Genomic DNA, 27,637 nt, shown 5'->3' with positions numbered 1-27,637 from the left:
AATGGACCGCAGACAGACTTAGTAGGCCTAAAACAACAAAATAGGCTCAATGCAGCTTCGATTATGTGGTAGGGGTACACAGGCAGCATTGGTGTGGTCAGCGGAGGACAATTTGAAGGAGGGACCGCAGACAGACTTAGTAGGCCTAAAATAAATAAATTAGGCTCAATGCAGCTTTGATTATGTGGTAGGGGTACACAGGCAGCATTGGTGTGGTCACCGGAGGACAATTGGTAGGAGGGACCGCAGACAGACTTAGTAGGCCTAAAATTAAAAACTTAGGCTCAATGCAGTTTGAATTATGTTGCAGGGGTACACAGGCAGCATTTATGTGGTCACCGGAGGACAATTGGTAGGATGGACCGCAGACAGACTTAGTAGGCCTAAAACAACAAAATAGGCTCAATGCAGCTTCGATTATGTGGTAGGGGTACACAGGCAGCATTGGTTTGGTCAGCGGAGGACAATTGGAAGGAGGGACCGCAGACAGACTTAGTAGGCCTAAAATAAATAAATTAGGCTCAATGCAGCTTCGATTATGTGGTAGGGGTACACAGGCAGCATTGGTGTGGTCAGCGGAGGACAATTGGAAGGAGTGTCTGACACAGTTAGTACTCCCAAAAAATAAATAGATGTTAATGTCTCGCAAAACAACAAAACAAAAAAAAAAAGGGTGGCATACTTAGGTACAGGGGTGGGCTCCTCTGCTGACTTTCAGACATAGTAATTTGGCGCAAAGTATTTACTGGTGTAAATATAGGACACAGCCCCTGACTATTTTAACTAGCATTATACACGTCAACAAACTGGCATTGTCAGTGCCAGGCATTGAAATATTTCAGCGCATAGACTAAACATTGGTGGAGCTGTGAGAGATAATTTTGCAAGTTGTAGAGCACTGTTTGAGCTGGAGGGGGGGACACTCTCTTGTGGCCGGTGGTACAGGCCCAGGGCCCCTCATGTTACACTTCATTGTACTATGAGGGACCCAGTGGCAGTGCCGTCGACCAAAAGTGGGCACACCCACCTCTTCAGACAAATGGCACTCTCATGGGTGCTTGCACCAAGTGGCGAGACCACGGCCCCGTGGGGGGAGTTAGCCCATTTAGGGAGGTGTAAACATGTCATATGCTGGACAAACAGCAGCTGCAAATTAAGAGATTGGAACAGTCAGTAAGACCAGTCCACAATCAAGACCTTTTTATAGGAAAGCTAGGTGTCAGCCGGGAAAGGTGGGGCAAAATAATTAGAACTCCATGAGTGGTTCATTTTAATGAAGGTTAGATCATTAACATTTTGGGTAGCCAGACGAGTCCTTTTTTCGGTCATTATTGAACCAGCAGCACTGAATACTCTTTCTGATAGCACACTAGCTGCTGGGCAAGCAAGCTCCTGCAATGCATATTCTGCCAATTCAGGCCAGGTGTCTATTTTGGATGCCCAGTAATCAAATGGGAATGACCGTTGAGGGAGAACATCGATAAGGGATGAAAAATAGTTAGTAACCATACTGGACAAATGTTGTCTCCTGTCACTTTGAATTGATGCTGCAGTACCTGTCCTGTCTGCGGTCATTGCGAAATCACTCCACAACCTGGTCAGAAAACCCCTCTGTCCAATGCCACTTCTGATTTGTGCACCTCTAACACCTCTGTCCTGTTGACCCCTGCAGCTCGTGTGAGAACCATCACCGGTGCTGTGTGCAGGGAATGCTTGAATCAAACGGTCTACAAGACTTGCTTGTTTGGCTGCCAATATTTGTTCGAGGTTCTCATGTGGCATGATATTTTACAATTTGCCTTTATAGCGAGGATCAATGAGGCAGGCCAACCAGTAATCATCATCGGTCATCATTTTTAAAATGCGTGGGTCCCTTTTGAGGTTACGCAAGGCATAATCTACCATGTGGGCCAATGTTCCAGTTGTCAAATCTGCACTTGTGTTGGGTTGAGGGGCAGTTTCTGGCAAATCAACGTCACTTGTCTCCCTCAAAAACCCTGAACCCGGCCTTGCAACGCCACCAGTTTGTATTGCCCCCTGAGAAGCTTCCTCATCCAAAAAATACTCATCCCCATCATCCTCCTCGTCCTCCTCCTCTTCACCCGCCACCTCGTCCTGTAGACTGCCCTGAACAGACAATGGCTGACTGTCATCAAGGCTTCCCTCGTCCTCGGCTGCAGACGCCTGCTCCTTTATGTGAGTCAAACTTTGCATCAGCAGACGCATTAGGGGGATGCTCATGCTTATTATGGCGTTGTCTGCACTAACCAGCCATGTGCATTCCTCAAAACACTGAAGGACTTGACACAGGTCTTGTAGCTTCGACCACTGCACACCTGACAACTCCATGTCTGCCATCCAACTGCCTGCCCGTGTATGTGTATCCTCCCACAAATACATAACAGCACGCCTCTGTTCGCACAGTCTCTGAAGCATGTGCAGTGTGGAGTTCCACCTTGTTGCAACGTCGATGATTAGGCGATGCTGGGGAAGGTTCAAAGACCGCTGATAGGTCTGCATACGGCTGGAGTGTATGGGCGAACGGTGGATATGCGAGCAAAGTCTGCGCACTTTGAGGAGCAGGTTGGGTAACCCCGGATAACTTTTCAGGAAGCACTGCACCACCAGGTTTAAGGTGTGAGCCAGGCAAGGAATGTGTTTCAGTTGTGAAAGGGCTATGGCAGCCATAAAATTCCTTCTGTTATCACTCACTACCTTGCCTGCCTCAAGATGTACAGTGCCCAGCCATGACTGAGTTTCTTTCTGCAAGAACTCGGACAGAACTTCCGCGGTGTGTCTGTTGTCGCCCAAACACTTCATTGCCAATACAGCCTGCTGACGCTTGCCACTAGCTGTTCCATAATGGGACACCTCGTGTGCAACAGTGGCAGCTGCGGATGGAGTGGTCGTGCGACTGCAGTCTGTGAACGAGCTCTCGCTTCTGCAGGAGGACGAGGAGGAGGGGGGGCGAACGCCTACAGCCAACTGTTTCCTAGACCGTGGGCTAGGCAGAACTGTCCCAATATTGCTGTCCCCTGTGGACCCTGCATCCACCACATTAACCCAGTGTGCCGTGATGGAGACGTAACGGCCCTGGCCATGCCTACTGGTCCATGCATCTGTTGTCAGGTGCACCTTTGTACTCACAGATTGCCTGTGTGCATGGACGATGCGGTCTTTTACATGCTGGTGGAGGGCTGGGATGGCTTTTCTCGAAAAGAAATGTCGACTGGTTAGCTCGTAGCGTGGTACAGCGTAGTCCATCAGGGATTTGAAAGCTTCACTTTCAACTAACCGGTAGGGCATCATCTCTAATCAGATTAGTCTAGCAATGTGGGCGTTCAAACCCTGTGTACACGGATGCGAGGATGAGTACTTCCTTTTCCTATCGAGAGTCTCATGTAGGGTGAGCTGGACTGGAGAGCTGCAGATGGTGGAACTAACGGGGGTGCCGGTGGACATGGCAGATTGAGAGAGGGTTGGAGATGGTATTCTTGCTGGTGCCCTACATACAGTGTTTCCTGCCACAAACCTGGTGATTCCCTGACTGCTTTGGCCTTGCGACGAAACCTCCACATTTCCTGCAGGTGGTGTGGTAAACGGTGGGCTTACAGTGAGGGAAGGGATGTAGCGTTGCTGACTAGCTTCATTGTGAGAGGGTGCTACAACGTTAAGGGACGTTTGGTAGTTAGTCCAGGCTTGCAAGTGCATGGTGGTTAAATGTCTACGCATGCAACTTGTATTTAGATTTTTAACATTCTGACCTCTGCTGAAGCTCCTTGAACATTTTTTACAGATGACTTTGCGCTGATCATTTGGATCTTGTTTAAAAAAATGCCAGACTGCACTCTTCCTACTCTCGGATACCTTTTCAGGCATTGCACACTGAGTTTCTTTAACCGGATGGCCATGCTGTCCTACAACTGATTTTGGTTTTCCAACACGTTTTTGGCCAGATACGGGCCTGCCAGATGGAACCTGTTGCAATGTTGATGCCTGCTGCAGCTCCTCCTCCTCCTCCGCTTCACAGCTACTGCTGCTTGCACCTTGTTCCCCCAATGGCTGCCAATCGGGGTCAACAACTGGGTCATCTATGACCTCCTCTTCTATGTCGTGTGCAACTTCCTCTGTGTCACCGTGTAAGCCGGTGCTATAGCGTTCATGACAGGGCTCCATAGTCTCATCAGGGTCAGATTTTAGATCAGTACACTGCGAGGGCAATGTTCTGATCTGAGTCAAAGGAACAGCATAGTAATCTGGCTGTGGCTGTGCATCTGTGCACTCCATGTCCGATTCATCTGGTAATGGGCATGGCCTGTTAACAATTTCCCTTTTTAACCCAGGAACGGTATGTGTAAAGAGCTCCATGGAGTAACCCGTTGTGTCGCCTGACGCATCCTTCTCTGTTGTTCTTGGTGAAGAAGTCAAGGAAGCGACTTGTCCCTGACCGTGAACATCCACTGACGACGCGCTGCTTTTACATTTAGCAGTTTCCGAAGAGGAGGCGAAAGAGCTAGAGGCAGAGTCAGCAAGGAAAGCCAAAACTTGTTCCTGCTGCTCCGGCTTTAAAAGCGGTTTTCCTACTCCCAGAAAAGGGAGCATTCGAGGCCTTGTGTAGCCAGACGATGACGCTGGCTCAACAACTCGAGACTTAGGTGCTATATTGCTTTTCCCACGACCACCTGAGGCTCCACCACCACTACCATCATTACCAGCTGGCAATGACCGCCCACGGCCACGAACTCTTCCACCAGCCTTCCTCATTGTTTGAAAAACGTAACCAAACAAACAAACGGTATTTGTTACTGTAAAACCAGTTACAAGGTGTACTCAAACTTGTGTTAGATTTATATCTCCCTTTATAGGTGGGTGAGACTGCAGGGAAAATCAGGCCCATTGTATAACAGTACACAGCTTAAATGGCAGACAGATATGCCACTAACAGAACTGACGCAGATGCACACACTACCAATAAAAATCTCCCCCTTTTTATTTTTTCTGGGAGAATATTGAAGAAATCAGGCCCACTGTAATACAGTATATTTTATGTGGCAGAAAATAAAAGACAGATGCCACACACAGGACTGGCAGTGATGCAGATTTGCCAATCTTAATCTCCCACTTTCTGGGAGAATTGTGAAGAAATCAGGCCCACTGTAATACAGTATATTTTCTGTGGCAAAAAATGAAAGACAGATGCCACACACAGGACTGGCAGTGATGCAGATTTGCCAATCTTAATCTCCCACTTGTTTTTTTTTCTGGGAGAATTATGAAGAAATCAGGCCCACTGCAATACAGTATATTTTCTATGGCAGAAAATGAAAGACAGATGCCACACACAGGACTGGCAGTGATGCAGATTTGCCAATCTTAATCTCCCACTTGTTTTATTTTTTCTGGGAGAATTGTGAAGAAATCAGGCCCACTGTAATACAGTATATTTTCTGTTGTGAATTCTGCTTTTGGGTTCCCCCCAGTGGTTGTAGGTGGGAATGCAGTTGTCTCTGAGTCGCAGTCCTGGCCAGGTGTTTCTGCTGATTGCAGTTCTGACTGAGATATTTAGGTGTGCAGGATTCTTTAGTGCTTTCCAGTTGTCAATGTTTCTTGGGAAGTGTTGGATCACTTTCTGGCTTCTCCTGCTTAGCTGCCAATTCAGCAAAGATAAGTGTCTGTTTCTTTTTCTGTGGCACACATGCAGTGTGCTTATATTCTGTGCTGTTCATTTGTTTTTCTCTTGTCCAGCTTACACTGTGTCAGTGTTTTCTCAGTCTTGTTGGATTCTCTGGAGTTGCAGATATACGCTCCACATCTTTAGTTAGATGGTGGAGTTTTTGTATTTTCTGCTGTGGATATTTTTGGAAGGATTTTTAATACTGACCGCTTAGTATTCTGTCCTATCCTTTTCTATCTAGCTATTGTGGCCTCATTTGCTAAATCCTGTTTTCTGCCTGCGTGTGTCTTTTCCTCTACTACTCACAGTCATTATTTGTGGGGGGCTGTCTATTCTTTGGAGTTCTGCTCTGAGGCAAGGTAGAATTCGTATTTCCATCTATAGGGGTATTTAGTCCTCCGGCTGTGTCGAAGTGTCTAGGTTTTGTTAGGCACACCCCACGGCTACTTCTAGTTGCAGTGTTAAGATCAGCGTTTGCGGTCAGTATAGTTACCACCTACTCCAGTGAAAGTTTTCATGCTGCTCCAAGGTCACCTGATCATAACAATTTTCTGTGGCAGAAAATGAAAGACAGATGCCACACACAGGACTGGCAGTGATGCAGATGTGCCAATCTTAATCTCCCACTTGTTTTATTTTTTCTGGGAGTATTGTGAAGAAATCAGGCCCACTGTAATACAGTATATTTTCTGTGGCAGAAAATGAAAGACAGATGCCACACACAGGACTGGCAGTGATGCAGATTTGCCAATCAATCTCCCACTTGTTTTATTTTTTTCTGGGAGAATTGTGAAGAAATCAGGCCCACTGTAATACAGTATATTTTCTGTGGCAGAAAATGAAAGACAGATGCCACACACAGGACTGGCAGTGATTCAGATTTGCCAATCTTAATCTCCCACTTGTTTTTTTTCTGGGAGAATTGTGAAGAAATCAGGCCCACTGTAATACAGTATATTTTCTATGGCAGAAAATGAAAGACAGATGCCACACACAGGACTGGCAGTGATGCAGATTTGCCAATCTTAATCTCCCACTTGTTTTATTTTTTTCTGGGAGAATTGTGAAGAAATCAGGCCCACTGTAATACAGTATATTTTCTGTGGCAGAAAATGAAAGACAGATGCCACACACAGGACTGGCAGTGATGCAGATTTGCCAATCTTAATCTCCCACTTGTTTTATTTTTTCTGGGAGAATATAGAAGAAATCAGGCCCACTGTAATACAGTATATTTTCTATGGCAGAAAATGAAAGACAGATGCCACAGTCAGGACTGGCAGTGATGCAGATTTGCCAATTTAAGGCTATGTGCACACGTTCAGGAATTCATGCAGAAAATTCCTGAGAATTCCGGACATTTTCTGCATGAAATCCGCAAGAAAACCGCATGCGTTTTTGCCGCGATTTTACCGCGGTTTTGACGCGTTTTTGCCGCGGTTTTGCCGCGTTTTTGCCGCGTTTTTTTCCGGACACTTCCCAATGCATTTTGGAGTGGGAAGTCTGCAAAAAAACCGCAAAAAGATAGAGCATGTCCGGATTTTGTGCGGTATGCGTTTTTTTTGCGGAAAAAAACGCATCATGTGCACAAAACATCCGGAATTCATTATAAATGATGGGATGCTTATTGTATGCGTTTTTTTGCGGTTTTATAGCGTTTTTATCGGGAAAAACCGCGAAAAAAACGTGAAAAAACCACAACGTGTGAACACAGCCTAAATCTGCCCCCTTTTTTTTTTCAGGGAGACTAGTGATTAAATCTGGGCCACTGTATTAGAGTATATTTTTGTGGCAGAAAGTGGCTTGAAGAGATATAACAAAAAAAAAAGGGACTGTACTACAATTACTATCTCCCTACAGTAATCTCAGAAAAGTATGGCAGGCAGCAATAAAAAGGACTGCTGCACACAAAAGTCAAAAGTGTGGACAAACAAACAAGAAAGGAAGGAAAGGAAAGGAAGGAAGGAGCAACAGGATTTGTGCTTTGAAAAAAGCAGTTGGTTTGCACAGCGGCGTACAAACAGCAATGCAGCTATCAGGGAGCCTTAGAAGGCAGCCTAAGCTACAGAGCTGATGCACCCAAAAAAAAACTCCACTGTCCCTGCAAACAAAAGATGGTGTTGGACAGTGTAAATCGCTACAGCACAAGCGGTTTCGGGGTTAATGTACCCTGCCTACTGCTATCCCTGCTTCGGATGAAGAGGCAGCAACCTCTCCCTATACTCAGATCAGCAGCAGTAAGATGGCGGTCGGCGTGCACGCCCCTTTATAGCCCCTGTGACACCGCAGAAAGCAAGCCAATCACTGTAATGCCCTTCTCTAAGATGGTGGGGACTGAGACCTATGTCATCACGCTGCCCACACTCTTCGTCCTCCTTCATTGGCTGAGAAATGGCGCTGAACGCGTCATAGAAACGCGACATTGGCACGAAGGTCGCTGACCGCGTGGCCGACCCCACGCTGGGATCGGATCGGGTTTCATGAAACCCGACTTTGCCAAAAGTCAGCGACTTATGAAAATGACCGATCCGTTTCGCTCAACCTTAGATGGTAGAGCTGGTCGTGCAGTGGTTTGGTGGATCGGTGGTTACTGCAGGCTGTAGTCTTGTCGGAAGAGGTTGGTCTTCAGGTTCTTTTTGAAGGTTTCGATGGTAGGCGAGACTCTGATATGTTGTGGTAGAGGGTTCCAGAGTAGGGGTGATGCGCAAGAGAAATCTTGTATGCGATTGTGGGAATAGGAGATAAGAGGGGAGTAGAGAAGGAAAACTTGTGAGGATCAGAGGTTGTGTGCAGGTAAGTACCGGGAGACGAGGTCACAGATGTATGGAAGAGACAGGTTGTGGATGGCTTTGTATGTCATAGTTAGGGTTTTGTACTGGAATCTCTGGGCAATGGGGAGCCAGTGAAGGGATTGACAGAGGGGAGAGGCCGGGGAATAGCGGGGGGACAGGTGGATTAGTAGGCTGCAGTAGTCAAGGTGGGAGATGATGAGGGCATGGACTAGGGATTTTGCAGATTCTTGGTTTAGGAATGTACTCATCCATGAAATATTTTTGATTTGAAGGCAGCAGGAAATAGAAAGGGCTTGGATATGTGGTTTGAAGGAGAGATCAGTGTCAAGGATTACCCCACAGCAGCGAGCTTGTGGGACTGCGGAGAGTGGGCAGCTGTTTACTGTAGTGAATAGGTTCGTTGGGGAGGTCACGTGTGATGGGGGAAAGATGATGAATTCTGTTTTGTCCATGTTAAGTTTCAGAAGTCTAGTGGAGAAGAAGGATGAAATGGCAGACAGACATTGAGAGATTCTGGTTAGAAGGGTGGTGATATCTGGTCCAGAGATGTAGATCTGTGTGTCATCAGCATAGTGGTGATACTGAAGGCCGTGAGATTCTATGAGCTGTCCCAGGCCAAAGATGTACATGGAGAAGAGCAGGGGACCTAGGACTGAACCTTGCAGGACTTCGACAGATAGGGGGCGAGGTGAGGAGGTGGTTTGTGAGTGGGAGACGCTGAATGTCCGGTCTGTTAGGTATGATGAGATCCAGGATAGTGCCAAGTCTGTGATGCCACGGGATGAGAGGATCTATAGTAATAGGGAATGGTCCACTGTGTCAATGGCAGAGGACAGGTCCAGGAACGAAGAGGACAGAGTAGTGTCGCTTGCTCTTGGCGGTTAATAGGTCATTGGTGACCTTAGTTTCAGTGGAGTGGTGAAGCCAGATTGTAAGCGGTCAAAGAGGGAGCAGGAAGAGAGATTGTAAGACAGTTCAAGATGAACGTGTCGTTCCAGTAGTTTTGAGGCATAGGGGAGAAGTGATATAGAGCGATAGCTAGATACAGAGGATAGGTCAAGAGAGGGATTTTTGAGGATATGTGTGATTGAAGCATGTTTAAAGCTTGAGGGGAAAACACCAGTTGTTAGTGATAGGTTGAAGAGATGGGTTAGGGTTGGGATGAAGACTGTGGCGATGAAGTTGGATGGCATCGGGTCAAGTGCACAGGTGGTGAGATGCGATCTTGACACATAAACTGGTTAGAATAACACCTTGTTTATGAAAGAGCATGACAATTTACTACAAATCTGTTCAGCTGCTTTCTAATTAGCGGAACTGATAAACTGAGTAGAAATTATGCTTATGTTGTAGCTGTTGTACAGTGTTCTTTTTACTTTTGTTATGTAAATAGTAGAATATTGAGTTAATTTTCTGAAACTCTTCCATGAAATAAGACAAATCAACTATCTCAGTCTTGGATAATTAAGTTATCATTCAGTGCTATGCCTGGATACAATCTTCCTGGCACTTTGCAGTATCACAATTGATGCCGCTCACGGTTGAGATCATTCCCCAGCTGGATGAGTTTAAAAGCTTAAGACACCATCTTATAGGCAACAGGTAGCAGTTTCAGAGAGCTGTATGTATCACAATATCCAGGTAGGAAAAAGAGACGTTGAGGGTGGGGGAAGGGAGTTGTGTTACATCCTTCGCTAAGTAGAACAATGTCATGTAGAAATATTTATTTTTCCAGTACACAGGTGCATTTTCTGATGTACAATGAGAGGAACAAACTACTAAAGTCACATTTCATGGAATCCTTACTGTGTTATCCACCATTATTACTTGATTCATTTTGACAGTGTAATTCAGGGCAGCCTACTTGTTATGACCTGGTGGTCAGGACAATAATGGACCTGGTGGATAAGAGCACACGGAATGACCTGATAGTTACTGATAATATAGGACGAGCTCTGGGACGTGGGAACTCTGCTGACCGCAATCCCTAATCCTATCAACCACACTAGAAATAGCCGTGGATTGCGCCTAACGCTCCCTATGCAACTCGGCACAGCCTAAGAAACTAGCTAGCCCTGAAGATAGAAAAATAAAGCCTACCTTGCCTCAGAGAAATACCCCAAAGGAAAAGGCAGCCCCCACATATAATGACTGTGAGTTAAGATGAAAAGACAAACGTAGAGATGAAATAGATTTAGCAAAGTGAGGCCCGACTTTCTGAACAGAGCGAGGATAGGAAAGGTAACTTTGCGGTCAACACAAAACCCTACAAAAACCACGCAAAGGGGGCAAAAAGACCCTCCGTACCGAACTAACGGCACGGAGGTACACCCTCTGCGTCCCAGAGCTTCCAGCAAGCAGGAAAAAACAAATAGACAAGCTGGACAGAAAAAAATAATGGACCTGGTGGATAAGAGCACACGGAATGACCTGATAGTTACTGATAATATAGGACGAGCTCTGGGACGTGGGAACTCTGCTGACCGCAATCCCTAATCCTATCAACCACACTAGAAATAGCCGTGGATTGCGCCTAACGCTCCCTATGCAACTCGGCACAGCCTAAGAAACTAGCTAGCCCTGAAGATAGAAAAATAAAGCCTACCTTGCCTCAGAGAAATTCCCCAAAGGAAAAGGCAGCCCTCCACATATAATGACTGTGAGTAAAGATGAAAATACAAACACAGAGATGAAATAGATTTAGCAAAGTGAGGCCCGACTTACTGAACAGACCGAGGATAGGAAAGGTTACTTTGCGGTCAGCACAAAAACCTACAAAAAGACCACGCAGAGGGCGCAAAAAGACCCTCCGCACCGACTCACGGTGCGGAGGCGCTCCCTCTGCGTCCCAGAGCTTCCAGCAAGCAAGAACAATCGAAATAGCAAGCTGGACAGAAAAAATAGCAAACAAAAGAAACACAAGCTGGAACTTAGCTTCTGCTGGGAAGACAGGTCACAAGAACGATCCAGGAGTGAACAAGACCAATACTGGTACACTGACAGGTAGCCTGGAGCAAAGATCTAAGTGGAGTAAAATAGAGCAGCCAGCTAACGAATTAACCTCGTCACCTAAGGAAGGAAACTCAGAAACACCCACAGCCACCAGAGAAAGTCCATGGACAGAACCAGCCGAAGTACCATTCATGACCACAGGAGGGAGCCCGACAACAGAACTCACAACACCTACTGTGTACTTCAATTGACAATATTGTTATGAAATCGCTTCAATTATGAAATTGTAAATTGGCAACATTAGAATAACATTTTGTAATCATAGAACTGACATTATCCTTTAGTGCTTAGTTCATTATTCTTTGACATGCTGCATGTAGCTTGTTGTAAGCAAGAACAGTACACTAATCATATTGACATTGTTTCCAGACAGACTATAAACTCAATGAAGATAGATATTATATTTAATTAATAAGTTCCCCATAGAAATGGTAGTATGGATTTAACAGGCTTAACATTCAAAGTGTATCAGACACGATCGTTTTAGGCAATCAATAGAGAATAGAGTATTTTTGGACATCTAACCCTCAAGTAATTGTAAGGGCATTTCTTAAGAATTATCTAGTGCTCTACAATTATGTCTTTAATTCCTTCATGCCATGGCCATTTTCCATTTTTTGCTTTTTCATTTTTTCTACAATCCTTCATTATATTTCCATCAATACAACCATATGAGGGCTTGTTTTTTGTGGGACAAGTTCTAATTTTGAATTACATCACTTATTCTGGAAGGCAGGAAAAAATTTCCAAGTGGGTTGAAATTGTAAAAAAAAAAGTGATGAAAAAAATTAGGAAATTTGTAAGAAGAAAATATTGCTTTTGTCGCCAATTTCTGAGACCCATAACATTTTAATCTTTTGGGATATGGAGCTGTTTGATAGGTAATTTTTTGCGCCCTGATGTGACATCTTTACTGATACTATTTGGGGGGTAGACATAATGTTTTGATCGCCTCTTAATGAGTTTTATTCCAATGTTGTGGCAGCCAAAAAAAAACTTAATTTGGGTGTTTTGATTCTTTTTTTCATTACGCCATTTACTGATTGGATTAATTTATTTTATATTTTGATAAATTTGACTTTTCTGAACACAGTGATACCAAATACCGTATGTACTTGAGTATAAGCCGACCCGAATATAAGCCGACCCCCCTAATTTTGCAACAAAAAACTGGGAAAACTTATTGACTCGAGTATAAGCCTAGGGTGGAATATGCAGCAGCTACTGGTAAATGTCAAAAGTAAAAATAGATACCAATTAAAGTAAAATCAATTGAGACATCAGTAGGTTAAGTGTTTTTGAATATCCATATTGAATCAGGAGCCCCATATAATGCTCCATACAGTTCATGATAGGCCCCATAAGATGCTCCATACAAAATACGCCCCATATAATGCTCCATAAAATTTATGATGGGACCCATAAGATGCTCCATATTAAAATATGCCCCATGTAATGCTGCACAAATGCTGATTATGGCCCCGTAAGATGCTTCATGCAGATATTTGGCCCATATAATGCTGCACAAATGCTGATTATAGCCCCATAAGATGCTCCATATAACAATGTGCCACGTGTTAATGCTCCATACAATTCATTATGGCCCCACAAGATGCTCCATATAACAATGTGCCACATATAATGCTCCATACAGTTCATTATGGCCCCATAGATGCTCCATATAACAATGTGCCACATGTAATGCTCCATACAGTTCATTATGGCCCCATAGATGCTCCATATAACAATGTGCCACATACACTGTGTGCAGAATTATTAGGCAAGTTGTATTTTAGAGGATTATTTTTATTATTAATCAACAACTATGTTCTCAATCAACCCAAAAGACTCATAAATATCAAAGCTTAATATTTTTGGAAGTTGGAGTGGTTTTTTTTTAGATTTTGCTATCTTAGGAGGATATCTGTTTGTGTAGGTAACTATTACTGTGCAGAAGACAACTTAATTAAAACCAAATATATTCCCATCTCACTTGTTTATTTTCACCAGGTAAACAATATAACTGCACAAAATTTAGAAATAAACATTTCTGACATGCCAAAACAAAACCCCCCAAAATGAGTGACCAATATAGCCACCTTTCTTTATGACACTCAACAGCCTTCCATCCATAGATTCTGTCAGTTGCTTGATCTGTTTACGATCAATATTGCGTGCAGCAGCCACCACAGCCTCCCAGACAATGTTCCAAGAGGTGTACTGTTTTCCCTCCCTGTAGATCTCACATTTTATAAGGGACCACAGGTTCTCTATGGGGTTCAGATCAGGTGAACAAGGGGGCCATGTCATTATTTTATCTTCTTTGAGACATTTACTGGCCAGCCACGCTGTGGAGTAGTTGGAGGCATGTGATGGAGCATTGTCCTGCATGAAAATCATGTTTTTCTTGAACGATACCGACTTCTTCCTGTACCACTGCTTGAAGTTGTCTTCCAGAAACTGGCAGTAGGTCTGGGAGTTGAGCTTCACTCCATCCTCAACCCGAAGAGGTTCTACAAGTTCATCTTTGATGATACCAGCCCAAACTAGTACCCCACCTCCACCTTGCTGGTGTCTGAGTCAGAGTGGAGCTCTCTGCCCTTTACTGATCCAGCCTCTGGCACATCCATCTGGCCCATCAAGAGTCACTCTCATTTCATCAGTCCATAAAACCTTTGAAAAGTCAGTCTTAAGATATTTCTTGGCCCAGTCTTGACGTTTTATCTTATGTTTCTTGTTCAAAGGTGGTCGTATTTAAAGCCTTCCTTACCTTGGCCATGTCCCTGAGTATCGCACACCTTGTGCTTTTTGTTACTCCAGTAATGTTGCAGCTCTGCAATATGGCAAAACTGGTGGCAAATGGCATCTTGGCAGCTTCATGCTTGATTTTCCTCAATTCAAAAGTTTGGCAATTTCAAGACTGCTGCATCCCTCTGCACGACATCTCACAATTTTGGACTTTTCAGAGCCAGTCAAATCTCTCTTCTGAACCATTTTGCAAAGGAAAGGAAGTTGCCCAATAATTAAGCACACCTTATATAGGGTTTTGATGTCATTACACAACACTCCTCCTCATTACATAGATGCACATCACCTGATTTACTTAATTGGTAGTTGGCTCTAAAGCCTGAACAGCCCCAGTAGGACAACATGTACAAAAAATATCATGTGATCAAAATACAACTTGCCTAATAATTCTGCACACAGTGTATAATGCTGCTGCTGCAATAAAAAAAATAATGACATACTCACCTCTTGTCCCGTCTCTCCACACTGACTGTTCAGGCAGAGGGCAGCGCACACACTAATACGTCATCGTGCCCTCTGACCTTAACAGTCACTGCAGAGGATGCGGAAGACGGGGCGGTGGTGGAACGAGGAAAGTTGAATATGAAATTCTCACCTGCTCCCGGCACTGTCCCTGGCAGCTTCTCCCGGACAGATGGTCTCCGGGAGCCGGCAGCTTCTTCCCCTGTTCAGCGGTCACTGGTACCGCTCATTACAGGAATGAATATGTGGCTCCACCCCTATGGGAGTGGAGTCCATTTTCATTACTTTAATGAGCGGTGCCACGTGACCGCTGAACAGGGGAAAAAGCTGCCGGCGCCGGAGACCATGGGACATGCAGGGACCGTGCCAGGAGCAGGTGAGTATGTGACAACTCACCCCCCAACCCCCCTGCCGACCATGATTCGAGTATAAGCCATGAGGGGCACTTTCAGCTCATTTTTGGCTTATACTCGAGTATATACGGTATATGATTTTTTTAAAAATTGTTTTCTTTTTAATGAGGCAAAAGGGGGGTGATTTGAACTTTTGCTTGTTCTATACATAGCAAAAGCATCAGCGAAAGTCACAATCTATAAAAGCCAGCCAAGGGTTGGCTTTCACAGGAGTATTGTAGTAACAGGCATGGGGTTCAGTGCATATTAAATGCCGCTGTCAGAGATTGAGAGTGACTTTTAACAGGTTAACAACCATGGGCTATGCACTGCTCAACCTACAGCTGTTAGAGGTACATGCTGGCTGATTAAATCAGTTGTAAATTCAGAGACAAATAATTTCCAAGGCACCAGAGAGATGATTCTTTTCCTTCATTCATTCAAAATGCATCATAAAAGCAACATTTCGCCAGCAAGTGGCCTAATTTCAAGCATAAACAAAATGGAAGTTGAAGCTTCATCTGCCATTTAGTTTCTGATTGAAAAAGGCTGCTTTCTGGCTGAAGCATTGCTTTTTTGATGCATTTTGGATGAATAAAGGAATAGAATCATCTCCCTGGTGCCTTGGAAACGATTTGTCTCTGATTAACTCAGCAATCATGTGCGAGGAAAGATGTGCACTCGGCTTGCATGCCTGCATCATAGTAAAGGAGGCGGCATATGATGTACTGGTACATCATATGTCGGTAAGGAATTAAAGAAACCCAAGAGGTCATGTCTTTGAGGATTCTCCATAGAGAGAACAGTTTTATTTAGTGCATTGTAGTGGAGTCCCTAAGGGTACCGTCTCACAGTGGCACTTTGGTCGCTACGACGGCACGATCCGTGACGCTCCAGCATCGCTCCATTATTGCTCCAGCGTCGTAGACTGCGGTCACACTTTGCAATGCACAACGCTGGAGCGATAATTTCATGACGTGTTTGCGATGTAGAAGCTGTTGGTTACTATGCGCACATCGTATACAATATCGTGCACACCTTTGTTACACGATGCGATCATGCCGCCACAGCGGGACACTTGACGACGAAAGAAAGTTTCAAACGATCTGCTACGACGTACGATTCTCAGCGGGGTCCCTGATCGCAGTAGCATGTCAGACACTGCGAGATCGTAAGTATATCGCTGGAACGTCACGGATCGTGCCGTCGTAGCGACCAAAGTGCCACTGTGAGACGGTACATTTAGACTTGGCCTATTAGGGTTCCTTAAGCTAGGGTTAAAGAAATAGTGGCATAAAATATGCTATCTAGGTAAAATTTTCATATACCTCAATTGATACAGGTAGATTATTTTTTAACTGTAAGTATCTTCCAAAAGTTGTGACTGATATTGAAAATCTTAATGGCATTTATACATTTCTTTTAACCATAGTATCTTTACTATCTGTTTTAAACATTGCATGATCTTAACCACATTTCTTATTTTCTTGTTGTATGTTGTATCACATTACATAAGTTTATTGCTGATTGTAGTTTTTGCTTACTATAGGTTATTTAACCCCTTAGTGAAAGAGTCAATTTTGTACTTAATGACCAAGACAATTTTTACAATTTTGACCACTGTCACTTTATGAGGTTATAGCTCTGGAATGCTTCAACGGATCCCACTGATTCTGAGAATATTTTTTCATGACATATTGTACTTCACGTTAGTAGTAACATTTCTTCAATATGACTTGCGCTTACTTATGTAAAAAATGGAAATTTGGCAAAAATGTTGAACATGTTTAATTTTTGTGCCCTTAAATGAGCGTCACATCGCACAAAATAGTTAATAAATAACATTTCCCACATGTCTACTTTATATAAGCACAATTTTGTAAACATAATTTTTTCGTTAGGACCTTTAAGGGTTAAAAATTGACCAGCGATTTTCTCATTTTTTCAACAATATTTACAAATCCATTTGTTTAGGGACCATCTCACCTTCCACCCTCAAGGTGCTCAAAACCACATTCAAGAAGTGTATTAACCCTTCGAGTGCTTCATGAGAACTAAAGCAATGTGGAAGGAAAAAATGAACATTTTAATTTTTTCACAAAAAATTTACTTTAGACCCCAAATTTTTAAATTTTACAAAGGTACTATAGCAAAATGGACCACAAAATTTGTTATGCAATTTCTCCCGAGTACACTGATACCCCGTATGCCACTGTTTGGGCTCATAGCGGGGCTCAGAAGGGAGGGAACGCTGTTTGACTTTTTGAACCAAAATTGGCTGGAATCAATGGCGGGCACCATGTCGCGTTTGGAGTCCCCCTGATGTACCTAAACAGTGGAAACTCCTCAATTGTAACTCCAATCCTAACACAGCCCTACCCCTGAACCTAATTCCAACCCTAACCCTAATCTCAACCCTAACCCTAACCACAACCCTAACCCCAACACCACCCTAACCACAACACCCCAACATAACACCAACACAACCATATCCCCAACACAACCCTAACCCCAAGGCAACCCTAATACCACAACCATAACCCCAACACCACAACCGTAACCCCAACACCACAACTGTAACCCCAACCGTGACCCCAACACAATCCTCTAACTAGCCTCATCCCTAATCCTAGCACCAACCCTAACCATAGCCCCAATCCTAACCCTAGCCCAACCATAACCCTAGTGAAGGTCCTTCACAGCACACAATGCATCCTTGGGAATGAAAGCCGCCGCATGCACTCCTGAGAACCGGGAGAACTCCGGGGGCCGTCGGAAGGTAAGTATATCCATATTTTTTATTTTTGTTCTTTTTTATACGTGAATATAGATCCCAGGGCCTGAAGGATTTTCTCCTCTCCTCCAGACCCTGGGAACCATCCAGTACTGCTCCCTGCACACGCCGTATAAGACGACACCCGGTGTATAAGATGACCCCTGAAAAGTTGGGGGTCGTCTTATATGCCCAGTTGTCTTATACGCCGAAAAATACAGTATTCTAAAAATCAAGTACAATGTTTCATCAGAGGCTTTTTTGGATGATAGTAACTGTGACTGTTAGAGATGATCAAATGATTTGAAATTCGATTGTGCCAGGTTAAGCAAATTTTCACCGAAAAGTTTGAATCACAGGTACTCTGATTGGCCTGAAAAGATGTGTATAACACTCTGAAGTATCTTATAATTGTATCTAACCTCTTTTAATGCAAACATAGCATTAGTAAGATTAAAGTGTCCTCACTATTACAGATGAGCAAACGCAAACAATAAAGTTCAAGGTCCGTACCGGTACTTAATATCGAACACTGGCTTTTCAATGTACGTCCAGTATTCTGTATGGGTTTGCCAATCTAATAAAGCTTGCTGAAAGGCTCCAGGACAGCCAATAAACAAGCTTTTAGACTGTGGGCTCTTCCATAGCTGTCACAGCCATGCCAAGTGACTGGCCAGCGTATCAGATGACCCGGCCTGTATAAAGGCTGGATCACAAGTTCTGCCATCATTCTGCTCTTATCAGTGTAGGGATAGGACACAGCTGGATTGACAGATAGATTCTGACTTCGCACTCTGCAAAAAAGCCATTGTGTGCACTCTGCAACCCATATCTGTGGGAGTACTGTGCAAAAAGCCAATGTGTGCATTCTGAACACTCCGTCTGTGGGCGTACTGTGCTTTTGAGCCACTGTGTGTACTCTGCCCCTCTCCTTGTGGGCATACGGTGCCCTTAAGCCACTGTATGTACTCTGCCCTCCTGCCTGTGGGAATACTGAGCCTTTAAGCTTTTAAGCCACAATTATGCCCAGTAACTCTACATACTACCCATTACAAACATTCGTGGAGAGGGACCTTAAATTATTGCATGTAAAGACCCTAAATACTAATCAGTTCTGCAATACCAGTTCTGACGACTTTAGAGCCATTTGTGATATACAAGCTAACCCTAATCTACAGTAACCATTAGACAGTCCGATAAGGGAGGTTGCATCACAGTACTTGACACATCTCTATACATCAAACTGGTTGAAACTATTCTCATTGATGCTTCCACGTATACACCTCTTTATTTAGATCCCACTGATACTTTCAAATATGTCTTATCTCAAGTTTTGGGGGAAGGAATATTTTTGGGAGTCATTGACAACAAGTTGCATAGATGGCTGTTGGTAGCTCATCCCATCATGCCTATATTCCATGGGCTACCAAAAACTCATTAAGGGGTATTCCCTCCTCCCCTTTGTCCCATTATCTCAGGGATGGGGTCCCTAAATGAAAATCTGAGCCAATGAGTATATGACCATATACAACCATTAGTTGTCAGAACCACTGGTTATCTCAATGACACCACCTCTGTCCTCAATGTATTTGACAAATTTCCATGGTATGATGACTATTGGTTCACAACATTCGATGTTGTGAACCTCTATTCCACCATTCCCCATCATCTTGCTAGCACAGCCATTCAGCATCACCATTCTATATATGGCTTGGTGGGAGGAAGAATTTATTTTCTCCACCAATAATCCATTCTTCTACAACATATTAAGGTTTGAGCGGATGTGGATGACCTGCTATTGGTCTGGCAAGGTGATCCGTCTTTGATTCACAATTTTCTTTTTATACTAACTCCAATAGCCACAATCATACATTCACGGTTAGTGGCCCCTCCAAGGAGACTTTCTTCCTTGACATAAAATTATCTGGCAATATGATCACACATAAAGTCGATACCTTTCTGTTTTGCAAACAGGTCTCTGGAAATACTGTGTTATATCTTTCTAGCTCTCATCCCCATACCATTAGAGCTATACCTTTTGGAGAATTTAATCGGGACAAACGGATTTGTTCCACTCCTGCATCTTTCATCAAGTAAAGTGTGATTATCCATAAACGCCTTTCTCACAGAGGCTACAATAATCAAGAAATTACAAGAGCTTTTAATATCCTTGCCACTAAACCGAGACCTTCTCGTGTGAATAGTGCCCCAGCCACACTAACTTTTTCCACTACCTACAATCCCCAGTTCCATCAAATTAGTAACATTATTTGCAATATTTACCTTTATGCCACAGTGTGTACTCTGCTCTCCCACATGTGGGAGTAAGTCAGCAAGGACAGGGTCCTCTCCCCTCTGTTCCAGTCTGTCATTGCAAATTTGTTTACTGTAAACGATATCTATAACTCTGTATGTAACCCCTTTCTCATGTACAGCACCATGGAATTAATGGTGCTATATAAATAAATAAATAATACTAATAATACTGTGCCTTTAAGCCGCTTTGTGTTACATAATAGTCTGGGAAATAAATAATTGGCATCAGCTGTCTCATTGCCATTTCTATAGACTAAGATTCACTGCACACCCTTTGTGGAATATCTTTCAGAAATGCAGTTTATTCAAGATACAAAAAACAAAACATATTGTCAGGATAATGCAGTATGCGGTAGGAGAAGTCAAACAGCTTTGGTCTAGGGATCGGAACAAATCTTAATAACATGATTGTCTCTTACAGCCCCTGGATGCTACAGGGATCTCTCTTCTCTAATCTTGAGTTCTGCTCTTATAATACACCTGGATTAAGATAAATTCACACTATACAAGATACTATGGGATCTCATTGGATACCATGTCCCCAACTTTCGCTTCTCCTGCCGCATACTGCATTATCCTGTCAAATATTTTGTTTTGTTTTGTTTCATTTATTGTTATCTGGGATTACATTAGCTATTATATTGTGCTCTATCTAAAATGTGTAGTTTTTATTTCTGCATTTTTTTCTGTTTAATTTTATATAAGCGCCTTTTGTTTTTTTGCTGCGATCTATGATTAAGACCTGGGATGGGTCGAAAAGTCAGTAATCTGTGTCGCATATTATTATTTTTCCAGTGTAAATAAGATATCTGATTGACTTTTTGTATCTTGAATAAACTTTGCATTTCTGAAAGATATTCCAGAAAGGGTGTGCGGTAAATCTTAGTCTATTGATATTAGACCTTTATGGTCCGTTACACCAGCATCCGGCATTATTACAGAGTGCAGGCCAATTTTTGTGTATGATTTGGTATCCTTGGCATTTGCACCTGTTCCCTCATGTCTACCTACACATTTGCCTAAGACTTAGCCACTAGTTCCAGTATCCTCTCACAGGTGACTGGTTCTAACGAGATCCTTCATACTCAGGTACAGGAGTTAAAAACTCGGGATTATGAAAAGGAGAAACATAAGTTAATTTCATACGACCTCCATTGTACTACCTTAGCCGAATACCATAGACAAAGTAAGATATCCAGGGGACTCAGGAGTAACCTGCGCCCAACCCTATTTTCTGATAACCAGGAATTTTGTGAGAAATACAAAAAAAATTCTCAATAAGTATTCTCTAGATATTATTATTTTAATGGTGGAATATCTCCAGAAAGCTATTTCTAAAAACTAAATTGAATATACAGGCCATTGAGTCACAGCTTGTTACTACCCTCTCTTCAACTGAATGGACTAATATAAAAATACTTGCCGAGCATCAAAAATATTACAGGAACGCAAGAGATAGAAGTTCCAAAGCGACAGCAAGGATTACTCTAACAATCAGGTCTACAGATGGAACAGCTCCTCCACTACCAAAACATGGCTTCGACCCCCAAACCAAAGGAGACTAGGGTCTTTCAGCTCAAGCAGCAACTCTTCAGCCGATACAAGCAGATACCATTTTTTATCGAAAGGCCACAGGGGAGGACTACAACACGCAGACCTACCAAATGATCGAGGAGAAAGGATGACCACGTGCTCCCAGGTAAGCCAACAAACCTGGTGATCAACATATCAAGTTACCTTCTCTCCCCTGCTGAACTATAACTACTCCAAAAGGGGTTGTCATTTTGCCCAACCCCCAACTGGGATGGTTTTCGACTTGAAAAGGATCTTCAGTGCTTTTTGTGTGCCATTAGGCTTAAAGGGACTCTGTCACCTGAATTTGGCGGGACTGGTTTTGGGTCATATGGGCGGAGTTTTCAGGTGTTTGATTCACCCTTTCCTTACCCGCTGGCTGCATGCTGGCTGCAATATTGGATTGAAGTTCATTCTCTGTCCTCCATAGTACACGCCTGTGCAAAGCAATCTTTCCTTGTGCAGGTGTGTACTATGGAGGACAGAGAATGAACTTCAATCCAATATTGCAGCCAGCATGCAGCAAGCGGGTAAGGAAAGGGTGAATCAAACACCCGAAAACTCCGCCCATATGACCCAAAACCAGTCCCGCCAAATTCAGGTGACAGGTTCCCTTTAAAGGGACTCTGTCACCTGAATTTGGAGGGAACAATTTTCAGCCATAGGGGTGGGTTTTTTGGGTGTTTGATTCACCCTTTTTTACCTGCTGGCTGCATGCTGGCTGCAATATTGGATTGAAGTTCATTCTCTGTCCTCCATAGTACACGCCTGTGCATGGCAAGATTGCCCTGTGCAGGCATGTACTATGGAGGACAGAGTATATCCAATATTGCAGCCAGCATGCAGCCAGCGGGTAAGGAAAGGGTCACATTAGACGTTAACAGTCCATACATGTCTATCTCACACGAAAAAGGCATTGAAGCCACAAAATGTATTCTAGATTCATCAGACCGGTCAGTAGATTCTATTCAATTGTGTCTTGATTTATTGAAACCAGTTCTCTATGAGAATTTTTTCCTCTATGAGGATACCTTCTACAACCAGAAGTGTGGTACCGCTATGGGATCAAATGTTGCGTCGGCTTATGCCAATGCTTTTATGAATTATTTTGAGGTTAAACGCGTCTTTACCAATCCCATGTTCCAACAACATGCCATCTGTTACCATTGCTTCATTGATGACATTTTTCTTATCTGGCTAGGGGCATCTGACTCTCTGGACATTTTATCTCTGTATCTCAACTCCATTCTCCCTGAATTACAGTTCACTATACATTACAGCAAAGAATGTGTGCCCTTTCTGGATACCTTGGTGTTCAAAAACACAGAAGGACATCTTTCAACTGATTTATTTTGTAAACCTACAGATTGCAACAGTTTACTACATTACTCTAGTTGTCACCCGAGAACCATGAAGGATAGTATACCACGTTCACAGTTCAACAGGGTCTCACGTATTGTTTAAGGTCCTAGTACACTAGCAACCAGGCTGTACACCATGGCACAGAAGTTCAATGAGAGGCATTGTCCATCTAGATTACTTGAAAAAGAGAAGGATCGGATTCTTACCCCGCCATCTCCTTCTCCACCTGTTCAGCCAAAAGAAAGAGTATCTCTCATGCCAAAGGTTCATTTCATCATTAAAAAACATTGGCCACTCCTGGCTAGGGCCTATCCCAGACATAGACAGCGCACGACCCGCCATTACACAAAGGCTACTGAGTACCAGATGACATGACACATTCCCCTGCCTCAACTGTGCCTCTTGTTCCAATATCATCAGATCTGATACCATTACCCACCCAAGAACTGGTAAATCCTACCCTATATGCGGATACTATACTTGTGATTCTAATTTTGTCATTTACGTGGTTAAATGTCCTTGTGGTCTCCTCTATGTTGGAGAGACCACACAACATGTAAAGGATAGGATAGCCAGTCATAAATCGACTATAAGATGTGGTAAGACCTGGCTCCCCCTCTTTCTGACCATTTTCTCAAAAATAGGCATTCGGTGGTGCAACTTAAATTTCAAGTAGTGGAACAGGTTGATTGTTCAAGACGAGAAGGTGACGGCGTTAAGTTTCTGAAATAGAGAGAATCTTATTGGATTCATACTTTAGACACTTTGGAGCCTAAGGGCCTCAACAGAGAAATTAACTGGCTTCTATAATACTATTAACCATTTTTCCCCTTACTTCAGAGACACCTTGATGCCACTTGTATTTAGGTGAGTGTCTACACTCTCAACTCCCTGGCCCCACCCCTCTTTTTACCCTCCCTTCCCCATTTATTTACTGCCCCCCTTTCATTTGCATTGTTCACTTAGGCTACTTTCACACTTGCGTTTTCTGGTTTCCGTTGACGTGCAGTGAAATGACGTATCGACGGACGTCATGAAATTAGTGGAAAACGTGTGCGACGGTGGAAAACGTGTGCGACGGTGGAAAACGTGTGCGACGGATCCTGTGAAATGACGGATGCGTCTTTCGGAATTGTCAATGGAAAAATTTCTGGAATTCAAATGTCCGGGGACGAGAGAGAGAGAGAGAGAGACTTGAAAACTTTTCTCGGACTTGAAAATCCTTCCGGGCATGCTCAGAAGGGAAAAGTCGCTGGATTCCTGTGTGTGACGGTCAGCAACTTATCCTGCATCCATAGGCCTCCATTGTAGCCGACGACGGGCAGCGCAGGATGCGTCGCTGAACGATTTTCCGACGTGCACAAAAAACGTTGCAATGAACGTTTTCTCTGCGCGACGGACCGCTATTTTACGACGGATCCAGTGCATGACGGATGAAACGGATGGCCATCCATCACAATCTTTATTCTCAAAAATCGACAGATTGTGATTGATCTGAAAAGACAGAAGTGTGAAAGAGACCTTAACTAGATTTCTATTTTTATTTTATTATCACTGACCCTTATAATTGCCACCATAGGTTATAATAGCCTAAAAAGACATGTTGCCTTTATTATTCACATTCTGGATAGTAGCACTGTTATAAATACATTAGCCAACCTTATGGTGATCTTATAACATGCCCATTCTTATATGGCCACTATAGACCCTATTGTGCATACAAGACTTAGCTTGCAATTCTACAAGTCCACAGCAGTAATAGACACCCTATACCCTCCGGATCACACCTATGGGGTAATTAGGTAATGAAAGCTCTCCATAACAGCTTTGTTCTAGGGATTGGAACAAATCTTAATAACATGATTGTCTCTTACAGCCATGGATACTACAGGGATCTCTCTTCTCTAATCTTGAGTTCAGCACTTACAGTTATATGAAAAAGTTTGGGCGCCTGTTGTGAATTCTGCTTTTGGGTTCCCTCCAGTGGTTGTAGCTGGGAATGCAGTTGTCCCTGAGTTGCAGTCTTGGCCAGGTGTATCTGCTGATTGCAGTTTTGACTGGGATATTTAGGTGTGCAGGATTCATTAGTCCTTGCCAGTTGTCCATGGTTCTGGGAGGTTTTGGATCTTTGTCTGGTTCCTCCTGTCTTGCTGCCAATTCAGCAAAGATAAGTGTCTGTTTTTTGTTTCTGTGGCACACATGCTGTGTGCTTAATAATTCTGTGCTATTCATTTGTTTTCTCTTGTCCAGCTTAGATTGTGTCATTGTTTTCTCAGTCTTGTTGGATTCTCTGGAGTTGCAGATATACGCTCCACATCTTTAGTTAGATGGTGGAATTTTTTGTATCTTCTGCTGTGGATATTTTTGGAAGGGTTTTAATACTGACCGCTTAGTATTCTGTCCTATCCTTTCCTATTTTAGCTAGAGTGGCCTCTTTTGCTAAATCCTGTTTCCTGCCTGCGTGTGTCTTTTCCTCTACTACTCACAGTCAATATTTGTGGGGGGCTGCCTATCCTTTGGGGTTCTGCTCTGAGGCAAGGTGGAATTCCTATTTCCATCTATAGGGGTATTTAGTCCTCAGGGTCAAGAGGCGTCAGAATTGTATTTTCAGAAATTTAGAAAATGGTCTGTGTTGACTAAATGGAATGATGTTGCTTTGGCGGCAATTTTCAGAAAGGGTCTTTCTGAATCCGTTAAAGATGTTATGGTGGGGTTTCCCACGCCTTTCGGTCTGAGTGATTTTATGTCTCTGGCCATTCAGATTGACCGGCGCTTGCGGGACCGCAGAACTGTGCGCGCTGTGGCATTGTCCTCAGAGCAAATTTCTGAGCCAATGCAGTGTGATAGGATTCTGTCTAGAACGGAACGACAAGGTTTCAGACATCAGAATAGGTTGTGTGTTGTGAATTCTGTGGCTGAGTTCACTTCTGTGGTCACAAGTGGTATTGCAGTCTCTGGGCTTCCTCCCTCAGGTGTTTTGGTGAGCTCGTTGGCTGCCTTGCTATTTAGCTCCACCTGAGTCTGTCTTCCTTGCTCCTTGTCTATGTTCCAGTGTTGGATCTGAGCTACTGCATCTTTCCTTGGGCCTGCTGCTCTGCTAGATAAGTGCTTCTAGTTTGTTTTCTGTTTTTTCTGTCCAGCTTGCTATTAACTTTTGCTGGAAGCTCTGAGAAGCAAAGGGGTGCACCGCCGTGCTGTTAGTTCGGCACGGTGGGTCTTTTTGCCCCTTTGCGTGGTTTTCGTTTTAGGGTTTTTTGTAGACTGCATAGTTCTCTTTGCTATCCTCGCTCTGTCTAGAATATCGGGCCTCACTTTGCTGAATCTATTTCATTCCTACGTTTGTCTTTTCATCTTGCTAACAGTCATTATATGTGGGGGGCTGCCTATTCCTTTGGGGTATTTCTCTGAGGTAAGTCAGGCTTGTATTTCTATCTTCAGGCTAGTCAGCTCCTCAGGCAGTGCCGAGTTGCATAGGTAGTGATAGGCGCAATCCACTGCTGCTTATAGTTGTGTGAGGATAGATCAGGTACTGCAGTCTACAGAGATTCCACGTCTCAGAGCTCGTCCTATTGTTTTTGGTTATTGCCAGATCTCTGTATGTGCGCTGATTACTGCACGCTGTGTTGCCTGATTGCCAGCCAGAACAGTACAAGGAGCCATACCAATGATTCCCAATAGAGGGAAAAAAGAAATCCTGACATCATTTTTTTTTCTTAGCTCTGTCTTCAGTCTTTTTTTTCCCCTAGACATTAGAGTGCTTCAGGACACAGCTGTGGACATGAATATTCAGGCTCTGTGCTCCTCAATGGATAATCTCGTTGTAAATGTACAAAAGATTCAAGATACTATTGATCAGAAATCGATGCTAGAACCAAGAATTCCGATTCCTGATTTGTTTTTTGGTGACAGAACTAAGTTCCTGAGCTTCAGAAATAATTGTAAGCTATTTTTGGCCTTGAAACCTCATTCTTCTGGTAATCCTATTCAACAGGTTTTGATTATTATTTCTTTTTTGCGCGGCGACCCACAGGACTGGGCGTTTTCTCTTGCACCAGGAGATTCTGCATTGAGTAATGTTGATGCATTTTTCCAGGCGCTGGGATTGCTTTACGATGAGCCTAATTCAGTGGATCAGGCTGAGAAAAATCTGCTGGCTTTATGCCAGGGTCAGGATGATGTAGAAGTATATTGTCAGAAATTTAGAAAGTGGTCAGTACTCACTCTGTGGAATGAATCTGCACTAGCGGCTTTGTTCAGAAAGGGTCTCTCTGAAGCTCTTAAGGATGTAATGGTGGGATTTCCTATGCCTGCTGGTTTGAATGAGTCTATGTCCTTGGCCATTCAGATCGGTCGTCGCTTGCGCGAGCGTAAATCTGTGCACCATCTGGCGGTATTGTCTGAGAGTAAACCTGAGCCTATGCAGTGCGACAGGACTATGACTAAAGTAGAACGGCAAGAACACAGACGTCTGAAC

This window comes from Ranitomeya imitator, chromosome 1, assembly GCF_032444005.1.
Source record: "Ranitomeya imitator isolate aRanImi1 chromosome 1, aRanImi1.pri, whole genome shotgun sequence".
Classification (NCBI taxonomy): domain Eukaryota; kingdom Metazoa; phylum Chordata; class Amphibia; order Anura; family Dendrobatidae; genus Ranitomeya; species Ranitomeya imitator.
Note: the sequence above shows the minus strand (reverse complement) of the source record.